The sequence below is a fragment of the Nannobrachium achirus genome (genome assembly GCF_963921795.1).
Source record: "Nannobrachium achirus genome assembly, chromosome: 3".
Classification (NCBI taxonomy): Eukaryota; Metazoa; Chordata; class Actinopteri; order Myctophiformes; family Myctophidae; genus Nannobrachium; species Nannobrachium achirus.
The window spans coordinates 44243700-44261219 of record NC_137812.1 but is presented as its reverse complement, the minus strand read 5'-3'; positions in this window follow the sequence as shown (position 1 = coordinate 44261219).

The following is a 17520-nucleotide window of genomic DNA, read 5'->3' as shown; positions in this document are numbered from 1 at the left end:
ATTATGTTGTTAAATTACATTAAAATAACTACAAATGCAAAATTTTACAAGGTATTATAATTATATTCTCCACACTTTTATTCTCCCCATCTTGACAGAATAGTATATTCCCAGGTTCCGCAGGTCAGCTGCACAGATGCAATTCATTATTGTTAATTGTGGCACGTTTACTATATTATGCCAAGTTTAGCCGCACTTGAACAACTGTTCCAGACTGCCATATCCAGCCCAAGAAACCATAGAAATTTTGGGGGGAAAAAATAGAATGTACTTCTTAAAATAAAAGTATCATGCCTGTTGCTAAGGTATGGCAACATGACTGGTGTCATCAGTCATGATGCCATACCATACCTTTTTCTGAACTGACGCCACTGGGCTACGCACCTTATGATAGACACGCGAGTAAGCAACACAGACGATACCTAGATCTTCCCCTCCCCCATAACAATGCCACATTTATTATACTTGGTTGAATCCAACGGGCATTTTAAACCAAAAAAAATCACACCCGTGTGAACTGAGCGGTGGTCGTGGAGGCTGCGCAACAGCAAAACAAATATATAATAATAATAATTATAATAAAAAATATTAAAAATAATATATATATATATATATAATATGGGGGGGGGGGGGGGGGGGGGGGGGGGGGGGGGGGGGGGGGGGGGGGGGGGGGGGGAGAGAGAGAGCCATCCATCCATCCATGTCACTCAGACCACCACTGGTATTGCAGTTGATGCTCAGGGCAGACTAGACTCAATAGCACCTCTCTGGTCACCAGGGGTACTTAGGCTACATACGGACCCACATACATATAGATACACACACGGCCACGCTATGGAGACGGTGTGACCACCGCTCAAAAAAAGGCCATTGAAATATAGCTACTGTACAATGTGAGAGAGAAAAAATCTAATTGGTGGATTATATTGATTTATATAAAAAGACATTCTACTCCACAGGGTTTTTTGGTTAAATCCTTGGGCTGTGCTCTGTCACACAGTAGAAGCCTTGGAATTAGGGCTGTGCAATATAATGAATTAATATTGACACTGAAAGATGAAAGAGTACAGTACCTGCGCACCACAAAGGCTGAAATTATTTCTACAGTATATTCACTTGCTCTTAAACTAATTTAAGAGGTGGGTGAGTGAGTAAATAGATATAACTCATATCCAGAAATACAATATTATTATACATTATTATAAATATACTGTGTGTACTGTACAGGTTGCTGGGGTGGCACACAGGTAAAACTAATTTCCACCACTGTGGAGACTAGGGTTGGAATCGTGCAGGATGCATACGGCGCCTGTCAACGAGGGGGTGTTGAGCAGTGTGGAGCAGGGTGGAGGTTTTACATCCTGGGGCTTCTTACTGGCAGGTGGGTCAGTAGGGGCAGCAGTGAAGACTACACAGGAATGTATGGGGAATTAAGGAATCGGCATAAGGAATAAATTAAGGGGAGGGGGGGATAATTGTCTACTCGAAATAAAAAGAAACTAAGCCAATGCCCAGTGAGAACGATGTATGTTGGGATTGCATGCCTCTCCATTTATGAAATACCCGTCATAGGCACGTGCACACATAGACATCAAAGGGGGCTTGAGCCCCTGTCCTTTTATCTGTCTGTAAAAAGTGCCCTCTCCAGACCATGAATGCAGTTTTTACTATGGTGAAAGAAATGCAAATGCCCTCTTTCCATGACATACCTGACGGGGGACCGTACCTATGTTCCCCAGGTTCTATGTTCCCTAGGTTCTATGTTCCCCACTTATCACCTAAACCTAACAACCCTAACCCTAACCCTAACCTCACTAAAACTAATGCTGTGAGGTGGGGAACATAGAACCTGGGGAACATAGAGAGGACCCCCCTGACGGCAGCATTCAAGAGAATTGCAGTGTCCAAAAAACTCTCCTGAACTTGAATGCAGCATCTTATGTTGAAAGAATTACCCTCTCTGTGAAGAAATCCATGCCATATCTCCAGTATTGACTTGATTATGCTTAGTTCAGTGTGGTGTCAAGCTTGGAGGTCTGCTATTTTCGATATTTTCACCAAAATGCCCTTTTAGAAATTTCAGCCCCTGCCTCTCTAACATGTCCCTGACCATTGTACCCATTGCCATAGTGCCCGTTGTACCTGTTTTCAGAGTACTTAGTGCAATACCCATTATCACTTGGAGGCCAGTCTATGACATCAGGGATCTCCATACAGTATGAGCATAAAGGGGACACAGACAGATATACAGTATACTGTACAGATTATCTTCTTGCTGTATATGGGCATAAAGAGGACACAGATGGACAGTCGGACAGAAGAGATTTGCAGAAGAGCCAATCCGACCGGCTTCCCACTCGGCACATCACTCCCTCGGAGTCAGATATGTGGCTATTATACACATGTCAAGAACGATTTTGTGCATTTATAGCTAGATAGATAGATACTAAAAAGAAAGAAAATTATGAATATAGCAAGTACTATAGTCTGGTTGCCCACACCAATGATACAACTATTAAATACAGTGTATGGTCAGAGTTTGGCCTGAGGCAGGACTGTCACAGAACAGTTTTGAGAACACTGACTGGAGTGTTTTTGCTGAAAGCAACCCTGTAGACCTACAACAGTAGTCTCATTACAGTACTGTTCTGAATTAACTTTTACACCCAACATGTCACTCCCAAGATAATCCAGGAGTTCCCCTACCAGAAATCTTGGTTGAATCTGCTAAGGCTCAGCGAGTTAGTATACTAATATGTATTAAAGTGATCCCTGACTATTAAGCTATTTAGGCCTTAATATGTTATAATAACCCTCTTTAACCAAAATATACCATTTAAAACGCTTACAATGTATTCCTTTGAGAGAAAAAAGTTGTATGTTCAACCCATGGGGGGAGCCATTGCACTGTCTGCCGCAAGGAGTGATGACGTAGAAGCTGCATTTTGGCTGGCCAGCCCATAGGGTTAATATGGAACGTCAAAACAACGTTCTTTTTACAATATTTAAAACATTGTCTTGAAGCTCAGATTAACTGTAGTTAGTAGTTTGGTGCTTTTCTGTTCTGTTCATATCAAGTAGGTTGTTTTGACGTGCTTGTAAAGTGCTTAATTCAACATCTAAAAGTGTTTACACCGCCATTTTAAATGGGCCCGTCCACCCAAAATGCAGCTTCTACGTCATCACTCCTTGTGGCAGACAGTGCAATGGCTCCCCCCATGGGTTGAACATAAAACTTTTTTCTCTCAAAGGAATACATTGTAAGCGTTTTAAATGGTATATTTTGGTTAAAGAGGGTTATTATAACATACTAGAAGCTCGGGCGGCCCAGCGTCTAGTCGGCGACCTGGCCAACTCGGAACAATGTAAATAGGGAATGAATGCCCCGCCCTTTAATGCAAACCCCATTATACCTGTTTTCATAGGACCCGTTTTGACCATCTGTCTGCCTGTGTCCATTTATGCCCATATATGGAGATATCTGTATCTGTCTGTCTGTCTGTCGGCGTCCATTTTATGTCCATATATGGAGATCACTGCAGTTATAGTTCTGGATCCATTTTATGCCCATATATGGAGATATCTGTCTATCTGCGTCCATTTTATGCCCATATATGGAGTATCTGTCTGTGCCTCCAACTGTGTTGCAGACACAGTGCCGGTTCCCCCTTTAATGCAAACCTCATTATACCTGTTGTCATAGGACCCGTTTTGAACATCTGTTTGCCTGTGTCCATTTATGCCCATATATGGAGATATCTGTATCTGTCTGTCTGCGTCCATTTTATGCCCATATATGGAGATCTTTGACCATCTGTTTGCCTCTTTCCATTTATGTCCATATATGGAGATATCTGTATCTGTCTGTCTGCAATCCATTTTATGCCCATATATGGGGGCATTCATTTTATGCCCATATATGGAGAACGCGCGTGCCCGTGGGACGAACGGTTCTCGAGATACGCGGATTACATACATACATACACACTCACAGAGATTTTTTGTTGACTCATGTGGCGTACGTGATGTCAGAGCCTTTTATGAAGTGATGTCACAATGAGTCAGAGCTTTCGCCGATTTCCTCCGGAACAGCCTGATGTCAACAATCAACAATCAACCCCGCATAAGGAGATTCCGAACGTTTCGCGCCGGTTCGGGAAAACCGCGCGTCGGGTCGGGTCGAGACCCGGCACTGCACTCCGTGCCGCGGCGGGGAACGCGCGTGCCGAATCTGAAGCCGGTGGGACGAACGGTTCTCGAGATACGCGGATTACAGACACACAGACATACAGACAGACAGACACGCAGAGACTTCTCGCATTTATAGATAGATTAAGGCCTACATAGCTTAATAGTCAGGGATCACTTTAAGCATTACTTATTATCGGCCTGGCAGAGACAATTATTCTGACACCACAGCCTATAGCCAAGCAACAGCTAATCTTAGCCAAAAAATCACCCTGGAAAATACTGTTCCTGAAGAAACAGTGTGGTTTTGAGTAGTACGCTAGGTACAGTATGATGATGATCTAATAGACCCACATGATGTTCCAGGGATGACTATTGTCCAATCGGGAAAGGGACATATGGATAGGGACGTATATATACACATACTGTACATACTACACTTAGTGTATCAAATAGTTATTTTCCCCACTGTACATTACGTGCTCATCATTATTGTCCAATCAGAAAGGGGACATCCGGATAGGCGTACTGCATGTCACCCTGGCCACAATATGACTTCCGGTTGGTTCTAGCGGAAGTGGCGGAAGTGCTGCGTTTAACGGACATTACGTCATGCGTTGCAGTCTTCCGGTGAAATTCTCACGGCGGAAGTTGAACGGTCTCTGCCTGATATTGTCACCAAACTTTTCTCTTCGCAGATGAGTAAGCCTGGCTACGCGAGGCTAGGCGTATGTCTATATATGCATGGACATACACACAAAGTCATGTATTGTAGTGGCTAGCACCACTCAAGAAACAACCACTATAAAATCGGGTTAGAAGATAATTTCTACAGAAACGACCATGGCACATGTGGCAAGGTATAATGTATGGGCCATCACAGACTATTAAAAAAGGGACAGTCTGACTGTGAACACCAACCCTTCACTGGCAGACATCATTAAAATTCTTTCTTTGCTCATTTTGATAGACATAACAACACTGGGGAAATGGACAGACTGCCATCAGATCACCATGAACCCATACTGGACATTAATGAGGTCAGAAGGTCACTGTGCAGCGTCAATCCAAGAAAGCAGCTGGAAATCATAGTGTCCCAGAGGGCGTGTGCTTTTATATGCCGACCAGTTCGCAGAAGAAGTCTTCAACAAAGTTTTCAACCTCTCTCTGTGTGTGTGTACACTGTTGTTTCAACAACCATAGTGCCCATCAGCAAGCTAAAAAATCTCGTCTGAATGACTATCACCAAGTTGCACTCACCCTCATAGACAAATGCTTTATGTAGCTGATTCTGACCTGGCCTTTTGACCAGCACCAGTTTATCTTCCGGGCAAACAGCTCAATAGATGCAACCAGCCTTGAACCCACACTGCCTTGGATCGCCTGGAAAAACCTTGACACATTTACACGTCTACTTTTACTTGAGTTATGGCCTTCAACACTGTCATTCCCAACAGACTAGTTTCCAAACTCCATAGCCTGGGCCTGAACACACTCAACTGCATCTGCACTCTGTATTTCCTTTTCAACTACCCCCAGACTGTCAGGTTGGGAAAACACGCTACCTCCATCCTCACCCTACTGTTCTTATTGATTTCCTTTATTGCTAGTAGTATTTTTTTGTATTTTCTTTATAATGGAGTGCCATCATAACTGAATGGTGTTGTTGTCACATAAAGCAATACAACACTTAATCCAAATCGTCGGTTTTATCCATCACAGTTATATGTCATTGTCCCTTTATTGAATCTGATCAGGGCCATGCGCACACTTTTAGGAGGGAAGGTGCTCAACTCTACTTTAAATACGTACATACCGGTACTTTAATTTAGCACCGTTAAATTACACAGATTTATCAGCAGGGAAAATAGCAATGTGATTGTAGTTGTAAAAGTATCATATTGTAAAGATTTCTTCTGAGGAGTTAGCATTTTCTATAAAGGCTTCTCAATTCTGGGTTTATATTTCACCCCTCAACTGTTGCCTCTCGTGCCCTAGTTCTGCTCTAAATCAGTCTGGTGTTGCTTGAAAACACATTTTTGAGTTACTAGGCGCATTGTCAGAATGAGTATTCTTAGCTTCCTAACTTTTATATAAATATATATCCATTCAAGGTACAATACTGTATAATTCTGTCTTCAGGGGAAAAAGCCTGAGGGGACATAAAGTCACCTAAATCATGCATGAGAGCTGCTGACAAACCCGCTAGCTTGTTACCCTCCAAGTCACTCTCCAATACATTGGAGACTTTCCTATCATCATGCCTGCATTGAAATGTGCATCTTTTTTTTGTTCTTTAGACATCTAAGGATGAATTACAAATAAAACATGGCCCGCCCTGATGTTCATTCCATATGAAATGAAAGGGAAATCAAAACAAGGATTTCACTGCATCTAGATTACTAAAAAAAGACAACAACAACAGCTACAAATGACAAAAATGCTTCAAACCGCATTTGAAGGCAGTGAAATTGTGTTATGGGAAGTGTTGTGCACAGTAACATTATCAGAGTTTGTTTATCCATTTCTCTGAAAGCGTACAAATGGAACCAAATCGTCCATTTGGTTCCATTTGTATACGCTCTCAGGGTTAAATTAAAACATGAGGATTATACTGAGTGCTTATTTGATATTCCTATGACTGCACAGCTGTATGTCCATGTCTTTCTGGGTCATTGCTGTTTTCCTGTAAACCCCCATGGACCATTACACAGACTTGGTCTGCACCATGGCTAGACCCCAAGACTTTTTCTGCTCCATCACACATACACGCACGCACGCTCAAACAACTCCCGCCAGACACACACACACAAACACACACATTGGTCTAGCAAACATTTGTGAACTTTTGTGAATATTGCGTTGAACCTTAGCTGACCTAACCCTCCTAACCCTTGCCCTGACCGTAGCCATGAATATATAGCAGATACAGTGGATGCCCAACCGTAAACCTTAGTCTACCCTTAACCCTAACAAATGTTTTACATGCCTAACCGTAACCCTTACCCTAACTGGGATGAAACTGCAGTCAAATCTAATTCGGGACTCCCTTTTTTTGTCCGTAATTAGACACGCATCCCCAGTGGACTGGTATGATGCGTACAATTTGTCCCGAAAATGGCGTATGCAGGAACACATGCACGCAAACGTGCATGCACACACACACACACACACGCATAAACACAGTATACTGTATAACAACAGACTTGCAGATAAAAGTTTCTGGGACAGTCTCTGGAGTGATGAATAACCGCCTCTCTTCTCTGACCAGGCCTCTTTCTACCCCGTCTTCCTCTGCACTGACATTTGAAAGAGAAAACATTCAGCTTCCAAAAAGTGCATTCTACCAAAATACAAGCTATAATGAAATGGACTGCTCCACTTCCTCAGGAGCGTTTCTTTTGCATTTCCGAGCTAAGGACGGATGAATGCCACACAATCAGCTTGAAAATGGTATGCACGCGCGTGCAAGCATACACACACACACACACACAGACCGCCACCACTTTTGGTCCTGGGCTGTCTTGGCCTGCAGGAGCAGAAGGTGACAGATGTACACGCCACTTGCTCCTGTCCCCTATGACCTCCCCTCCTCCTTGACCCCCTCATCTCGCTGTCTCCTTCAGCCACGACTTACCTCCCTCAATCTCCACATTTTCCAGCAGGCTAATGCTCCTCCTCTCTCAACACCTTCTGCCACTTTACCCCCTCCTCTCTCTCTCTCTCTCTCTCTCTCTCTCTCTCTCTCTCTCTCTCTCTCTCTCTCTCTCTCTCTCTCTCTCTCTATCTACCATGCCAACTTCCTCTTCTTACACCTCCTGCTGTCTACCCAATGCACTGTTCTCTGCCTTCTGTCTTCTGCAGTCATTTTTTTTACAACATACAGAATAACTGAGACACATAGACACACACGGACACGGACACGGACACACACCACACACGTACAAGGGCAAGTACTGCACACAGTATACGCATTGCACACATGCACAATACGACACACGTGCACAGTCGTGCGTGACACACATAGAGAGATTGTGAGAATAGGGGGTCGTTGACAGATACTCCATGTACTTACTACTACATCCTCGTGTCTCCTCTACAACCTTTGTTTCTATCGCCTCCCAATCTATCGTTTCTATGATCGTACCTGTACCATCATCACACACACACACACACGCACACACACACACACACACACACACACACACACACACACACACGCGCGCACACATGCATATTAAAAGCCTTGCATGCCCTGACTCTACGGGGTACAAGCTGACAGATGTAGTCGCGTCCCCCCCCACCCCCACATGGTGCTCAGCAGGTACAGTCACAGCTGTACAGCCTACCTGTCTCATGGATATTTCATGTTATGAAGCAGCGGCAGACCACCGCGCAGCGCTGCGGTGGGCAGAGCAAAGCTGCACAGTTGGTGTGCCACCCGCGCTGATCCCAACACACTGAAGCACCTCGGTGTTCATTTATCTCTGCGAGCGTGCCGAACGCGACCAAAATGGACCGGCACACGGGTCCATCTGGTTCCGTCGGTACACTCTCAGAGATGTGGAGGGATAAATGAGCACGAGGGTTTTGCTGTGCGCGGTGCCACTATATGTGTCTACTATAGAAGTGGGTCATCGCATCTCCTCGACGGTATGCAGCACTTCTGCCATGATTACCCCTGGGGTGGTACGAGTCGTGGGGGGGCGTGGTGGAGGAAGGTACTGAAAAGGGCAGCAAGATGGAGGGAAAGACAAGCATGTAGTTCATACATGGGCAACTGGCGGCCCCACCTTCATTTAATGCTGCCCACAGGTTAATGAATAGACTTTTTGGTTACCACCGCGCTCTGACTCTACTGGTGCGGTATCCCTTTAAATCAACATGTAGAAGGAGGAGGATGGATCGCACACAGTGGCAAGAGTTGTTTTTTCTTTATTGTTGCATTTGCATGGATGAGAAACAAACGTTTCGGCTGTAAGCCTTCTTCAGTGTCTGAAGAAGGCTTACAGCCGAAACGTTTGTTTCTCATCCATGCAAATGCAACAATAAAGAAAAAACAACTCTTGCCACTGTGTGCGATCCGCCCACAGGTTAATACCAGAATACTGATATATTATTGATTTCAGATTTTTTTTTCAGCAGTTAAAATTACAACCATGATCTGCTTTAATTACGTCAGTCTATATTAGTAGTTTAATAGTATAGTAGTATTAAAATGTATTTTTTTTATGTCCATTGTTTTTGTATTTAGGTTCATAAAGTTGAGTGAGTATATAACAAAATGCGTTTGAAATTAAATCAAAATGTTACATTTCAGGAATAAAAAAAATAACAAATAATTCAGGATTCCAATTCAAAAGAAGCAAAAATAGCCGATCTACAACCTCAATTGAGCTTGTAGATCGGCTATTTTTGCTTCTTTTGTATGAGATACTAGAATGACAAAGTAGTACGTAGCAATATGCAATGTGGCCCTCTGGGGTGAAGGTGGAAATATAGTGGCCCTCGCCATCATCAAAGTTGCCAACCCCTGATGTAGTTGGTGATAAGCTGCGATCAACTATTAGCGGACAGCAGCATTCACTGTGGTGAGCACGTATACCCACGTAGGCCTTTAACATTTTTTATGAAAGAATACCATTTAAAAGGGGTCGCAGGAAAGACTACGATAATTTGGCCAGCCCCTCAAAAAACTCCAGAATTATTGTTTTGTTTACTTCTTAATACGGATGGCTGGGCTGCAATTATCCATGTGTGTTTCTGTTTTACTGGGGCACGTTTCTTGAAGGCAGCCCTTGCATTACAGTCTACATGATCGCTGCCTTACTGTAGATGCAAATCAGGGAAAAGACGAACCTTATGCAACAGAGGAGTTGGAAATTCATTGTTGTCTATTGCACCATTACTGTAAGTGTTCAAGATTTAAATGATGTATTCATTATACAGTAATTAAGAGTTCTGCAAAGTCCGCCATATCTTTATTTAGACCCATGTTAGAAAATGGATACGACACGACACAACACAGCGATACAGGGATATCCATCAATGGTTTTGTATTTTGGCAGTGCTACGACAGACGGAGGGACGGATGTACAGTACAAAGTGTCTACTTTGTCTCGGCTAAAAAGGTGGGAATCTATATTTATGTCTTCTATAAATATAGAAGAATGGAATGACGCCAAATTGAGAAAATATGGAGGTGAAGAGAGGAAGAAAGAGCTGTCAAAAACTGAACTAATAAGTCATTAATGAGCAGCACGCAAAAGTAAAACATAACTTACTGTGCCTTCTCGAAGACACATGAAGACACACACAGATACGCGCGCGCGCACACACACACGCACACGCACACGCACACACACACACACACACACACACACACACACACACACACACACACACGCACACACACACGCACACACACGCACACACGGTTATTATGACACCGTACACTAAATCACCCAATGACATGTTAAGGACTGCTTACGACTGACATTGTGGTGGCAATGTGACACAACATGTGGTGGTGTGACATGTTAAGTGTTGATTGATGAGCGCAGCTTAGTACACGTTATTCAGTACAGGTTTCATAAGGACAGCTGAATCCCAATTTGCTAGTGTGAAAGTGTGCCAGTTAGGAGAGTAGAATATTACATCCATTATGAAGTCTGAGAGGCATAGTAGCCAGGATAGATGAGAAGAATTTAAAAAAGAGGTGAAGTGATGAGGTAAAAGGGGAAGACCAGTTAAGAAGATTTAAAAAACATACAGAATGTGGACCAAAAGATAAAAGAAAATTTGAGGGGGAGAGGGGGGGGGGGGACTAGACCCAGAAATGGAGATTAAAAGTTCTTCTTCATATCGTCACTGTCGGGCAGAAACCAACCTCTTATCTCCAAGTTTCAAATGTGTACGTTTTTTCCCGAAGTAAAGCCCTGCATCATCAGACAAGGCCGCCGCACAAAAGTAGTGAAAACAGCTGATCTACAAGCACACAACGCTCGCGGTGCGAGGCGTTGTGTGCTTGTAGATCTGCTGTTTATTGCATAGTTTAGTTCATTTTTTAAAAATGATAAAAACGAACGGTTTTGGACATACAAGGTTTCCACCCGATAACGACATATTCTCCCTAAACCTCCCCATTTTCTTCCCTCTTCCTCTCCATTCCCCCCTCTTTCTCCCTCAATCTACATGCATGTCCCCCAGGAGAGCGAGGCAGAGAGCGACAGAGAGAGAGAGAGAGAGAGAGAGAGAGAGAGAGTGCAAGAGAATGACACGTCTTCTGTCTGCCACTTCACATTAAACGATAGCAAGCATAGCCAGTCAGACCCAGATGGCCCCGGGGAGAGAGATTGGCACAGTGGAGACTTTTATAAAGCTACAGCTACACTACTGCAATACAGCCATCTGCATTTAGAATGGACCCTCCGCCGACTACAGAAGCTCTTGCCCCAGAAATAGGTTAGTATTAATGTCTGAGGACCATTCTGTTCCACACAGTAAAACCCCGGCTGTTAATCTAACTCAGAGAGTTACAAATGGATACATTAACACTGAGAGGACCTGTGTACCAATGTGTTATAAACAGGTCTTTGACACAGTATGATCAATCTGGGTATGGAATATATTTCCTAACAAGCATGGGGCAACGGGCGTTTAGATGTTGCTATATAGCTTTTACACTCTCACTGGTAACACTGAGGCTGTTTCTGTGTGGTAATAGACACTCACGCTTGAAAGACTTCATGTCAATATTTTTCAAAACAGGGTTCATTGTCTTTAGGCCTGGCGCAAAAGGTTATGCGTGGTTTGGAGTCAGATCATTACTCATCGATATCATCAATAGCCATTTAAATGATTGATTCAAATGTCAAAACCTGAAGGCGAAAAGTGTTTTCCCAGGGTATTAGCGTTGCCAATGCAGTGTGTGTGTGTGTGTGTGTGTGTGTGTGTGTGTGTGTGTGTGTGCGTGCGTGCGTGCGTGCGTGCGTGCGTGCGTGCGTGCGTGCGCGCGTGCGTGTGTGTATGTGTGGTGGTTACGATTATGAAGGAGGGATATTTTATCCATACAGCTTTCAGATCAATACGTTCACACTTTTATTGGTCCAGATCTTCATCTCTACGTGATGTGTTTACTGAGTCCAGCTGGAGAAGACAAATCCCACCAGCACGCTCAACAGCTTCAGAACAAAATATAACTTCTGTCGTTTCATACTGGAAAAAAAATAGAACAATAGCTCAGTAGTACACCTGTAGTCTCCAGAGCTTCAATACAAACAACAAAAAATAATTAATTGCTTAGGGAGGCAAGCGTTTTACAAAGTATTCACTGTTTCTAGAATTTCTGTTTTCCTGTCTTTTCTGTTTTGAAAATAACATATTAATACATGGCTGAAAGGACAAACATAAGCAACACTTTCAATGACATACTGTACAGAGGGAAGTATTTTAAACCCATTTAGAACGGGTACATATTCATTTTGTGTATCATTATTTATGCTTTAACTATTGAAAAATAGTAGATATACAAGCTCACAGCGTGGCACCGAGTGCAGCGCTGCAAGCTTGTAGATCTGCAAAAAAAAAATTAAATCGTGAAAATTAGAATTTTGACCCGATTCTATAAGTGTCTTTTGAATCCTTCTAAGGTTTTTTGAAAAACCTACGTTTCTATGCCAGCAATCTGGCCAGCCATCGTCAAAGAAAAGGTCCTTTTCAACTTAACTGGAGCTCAGTTAGTCTGTTCTTGAGAGACTACTATGTCAGTGGTTCTCAAACCTTTTTCATGTGAAGGACCCCCAAAATGATATGTATTTGGCCACGGACCCCCATCTCAAAATATCTAGTTCCAGGGACCACCTCCAGAAGCAAAATTTGAGTTACAAACGTTCGCTTTAAAAATACATATATTCAAAGATTTGCACACATTTTCACGACTTTTTCAAAAATAGCAGATCTACAAGCTCGCAGCGCGGCACCACTCGGTGCCGCGCTGCGAGGTTGTATATCTGCTATTTTTCAATAGTTAAAGCATTCAATAATTCTAGGCCTAAATGGGTTAAAACGGCCAACTCTTCTCTCCCCAAAAGAAAAGAGAAATGGAGTGAGAGTGTGCACTGAGGTAGAGAATTTGACACACAATGGTTGCAGTGCACAAGTTCAATGCCATCCCTCACGCAGAGACAGCACAGCGCGGGAAAACATGACAGCTACTCAGACCTCCGCGGCGCTCCAAGGCCGCAGAAATCACTTTCGATCCCACCAAAACATACTGTAGCAGCTCAATCAGAAGCTAAGTACTATGGAGGCACGCACAGGGCAGGGGTGTCGCACCGAATCCTGGGCCCTGGGTACGAATTTGCACGATATATACTGTATTGAAAAATAGCAGATATACAAGCTCACAGCGCGGCACCAAGTGCCGCGCTGCGAGCTTGTAGATCTGCTATTTTTGGAAAAATCGTGAAAATCTTTGAATATTTTAAATCCTTCTAAGGTTTTTTGAAAAACCTATGTTTCTATGTCAGTGGTGCTCAAACCTTTTGGTGTGAAGGACCACCAAAATGATATGTATTTGGCCACGGACCCCCATCTCAAAATATTTAGTTCCAGGGACCACCCAGAAGCAAAATTTTAGTTACAAATGTTTGCTTAAAAAATACATACATTGAAAGATTTGCACACATTTTCACGACTTTAAAGAGTGCCGCACTGCGAGCTTGTATATCTGCTATTTTTCAATAGCTAAAGTATACAATATTTAAGGCCCCTCCACCTTGGGCCCTAGTAACTCAGTCTCACTTTTACCCCCCCATGTGACGCCCCTGCGCACAGGAATGCATCGGATTTGACTCTAAATGGACTGATCATAATGTTCTTACTGGAGCGAAAGGCGGCGGGTACAACAGCAACGCGAGCTCCAGACTGCCTTGCATAAATAAACCATGAACATAAATAAAGTCTGCGTTACATTGTATTGGCGGTGACACCGCTTGACTCTGCGTGCGGGCCCGGGACATCAGTCTTTTCATTGTGAACGGGCTGACACTAACGCTCAGATGAGCTTGTACAGTAGGCAGTGATATAACTCCTCATTACGCACATAGGGTCTAGGATTGTGATGCATACAAAAACCATTTAGTGAAGCACTTTGGTTGGGATAGGCGAGCATTGGGCCCCAGTGTTTGAGCTCTACATCACTCGGCAGACACCTCAACACCGCTCTTCATTCTGGAGAAAAGCTGACTGGCATGCTTGATAGAAGCCATTGGTTTGTTCTATGGAAGATATGACAATGCCATCAGTCTATGCGCGTGTGTGTTTGTGTGTGTGTGTGTGTGTGTGTGTGTGTGTGTGTGTGTGTGTGTGTGTGTGTGTGTGTGTGTGTGTGTGTGTGTGTGTGTGTGTGTGTGTGCGCGTGCGTGCGTGCGCGCGTGCGTGCGTGCGTGTGTGCGGGGGCACAATTTGTCATAGCTGTGTGGGTAATGGCACAGTTGTCGTGGCAGCATAAATGGCAGACATGCATCACCCTATGACCTCTACAGAAACAGACCCCCATCACTTCAAAGACACACGCACGTACGCGCACGCAAGCACATGCACGCACGCACTCACGCACAGCCAAATACACAGAATTAAGTAAGGTAGGAGTCCACTGAGAAGCACATTTAGTTGAGTTGAGTAGTGCCGTTGATATCATGTCCATACTGTTGGAACGTATCGGTGCTCACTGTTCAATCAGCCTGTCATACCATCACTGTCGGGCAGAAACCTTGTATTTACAAATTTCAAATTTGTAATTTTTTTTTCGCAAAGCAAGCTGCTTCATCATATGGCCATCGCACAAAAGTAGTGAAAACAGCTGTTTTCACTAGTTTAAATCATTTTAAAAATGATAAATACAAAACATTTTGGACATACAAGGTTTCCACCCGACAACGACAAATATGTGTTATTACTACAAATTGCTTAAGCTGAAACCATGTACCATGTCGGGGATGCGGAATCGCGATGGAATATGTGCTGGCAAGAGGAGCGCGTCTAGCCGTCTACCATAGAAATGCATGGAAGACTGGCACTGTCAACTCAAAAGGCATATTCTATGAGGACATGGCCGCTAACATTCAATGCATCTTCCCTGAATCATTGTGTTCTTTCCACCAAGTAGACAGTTAAGTCTAATTCGCGGACAGTATGTGGACAGGCCTGTCCCAAAGCCAGAGACACGCGGCCAATATGTTATCTCTGAGGTTATCCAGTCGTGGAGCTCCTCCATTGATAAATGATGGGAAGCCAGCTGTCTGGATGTGGCAGGAGTCCCCAGGGTGATTTTCTGGGGAGATGGGTACATTTTCTGGTTCAGTGCTGCTCAGTGCTATTCGCGTAAATATTCCATGAGTCCAAAAAAGTTAGCCTTGCGTTCATTCTTAATGGCACGGCTTCAGAGGGAGAGAGAGAGAGGCTCTTAATGGCATCACAAATTAAGATTGTGGCCCGCAGGGCGGCGTTATTAAAGAGATATATGCTGAATATTACAAAATGTAGATGCAATGGAGTCCAAGGGTAAAGATTAATCAGGGGTCGATTCTGTTCAAGGGTGAATTTTCAGCCGGAGGAGCATCACTCTCCTTAACAGGGATCAAGCTGAAATCAGCTGTGACACACACACACACGCGCGCACACACGCACGCACGCACGCACACACACACACACACACACACACACACACACACACACACACACACACACACACACACACACACACACACACACACACACACACACACACACACACACACACACACACACACACACACACACACACACACACACACACACACACACACAGAACCATGCACAGACGCCCACTTGGCAGTTTGGCTGTGATGAATTTTAAAGAACCCTCATCGAATGGAGGCAGCTACGCCTCATTGGTCAAATGGGCTTCCACAAGCAGTGCATGCCAAGGCCCTGGCACACAGGGGGCACACGTGCACCCACCCACCCACACCCTCCCAAACACACCCACACTCTCGCACGTGCACGTACACACACACACACACACACACACACACACACACACACACACACACACACACACACACACACACACACACACACACACACACACACACACACACACACACACACACACACACACTGATAGAGTAACATAAAAGCACACACACTGATAGAGTAACATAAAAGCAATCAGTGATGGCTCAGTCATCCACCTACTGACTCACCCAGACAGTCAGTCATGGATCTCAATTACTCTCTCTCTCTCCGTCTCTCTCTCTCTCTCCGTCTCTCTCTCTCTCTCTCCGTCTCTCTCTCTCTATCTCTCCGTCTCTCTCTCTCTCCGTCTCTCTCTCTCTCTCTCCCTCTCTCTCTCGCTCCACTTTCTCATTATTTTGTCCTCTATTTTGTTTTAATCACCTATTTGCTCTGTCATTTCCCCTTATCATTCTGACCTCTTGTTTCCTCTCAATCCTCTCACCTCATCATCTTTCCATCCAGCCCTCTATCTTTCACCTTCTCTCTCCCTCCGTAAATCCCTGGTCCCCTCTCTGTCACCTCTACCTGTCACAGCTTCTTACATCCCAGCTCTAAGTCCTCCGTTCCCTGTAACCGCACAGTCAAATCTGGAGGGTTAATTTAACTCGGAGAGTGTGGAAATTGATCCACGCGGGTTCATTTCTTGCGGGTTTTTACTGTTTGTCGTTGCTGCGGTGGGAATTTGCATTTGAACACTGTGCCCATTCACAGGGGTTATAATAACACAGCCGGTCCCCCGGTTCAGTCTGAGCGCAACGGCAAACACATGAATCCACAAAAAATACAAACGCGCACCCGCACGTGCATGCCAAAACACAACACAACTCATACACACACACACACACACACACACACACACACACACACACACACACACACACACACACACACACACACACACACACACACACACACACACACACAGTTGTCTTTTGATTAGATGTGTAACCATCTAAAAGTGAAAAGAGAGGGTGTAATGACAACAGACCGACAGGAATGACAGACAGACGTGCACGCGCGCACACGTCCACGCCGTGTGTCTTTTCTCTCAGAGTAGATGGGTAAACAGTGATGTGTGTCTGAAAGTGTCAGCGAGGTGTCAACGCACTGCGGCTGACACGTCACTCAGCGCAAACAACGGCCCTGAGCGCATCCAGTGTGCGTGTGCGTCTGTGCATGTGTGTGCATTTATGTGAATGTGCTCAAGTGTGTGTCCAGGGGCGTCACAAGGGAAGGGAAAGTGGGACTGAGTTACTAGGGCCCAAGGTGGAA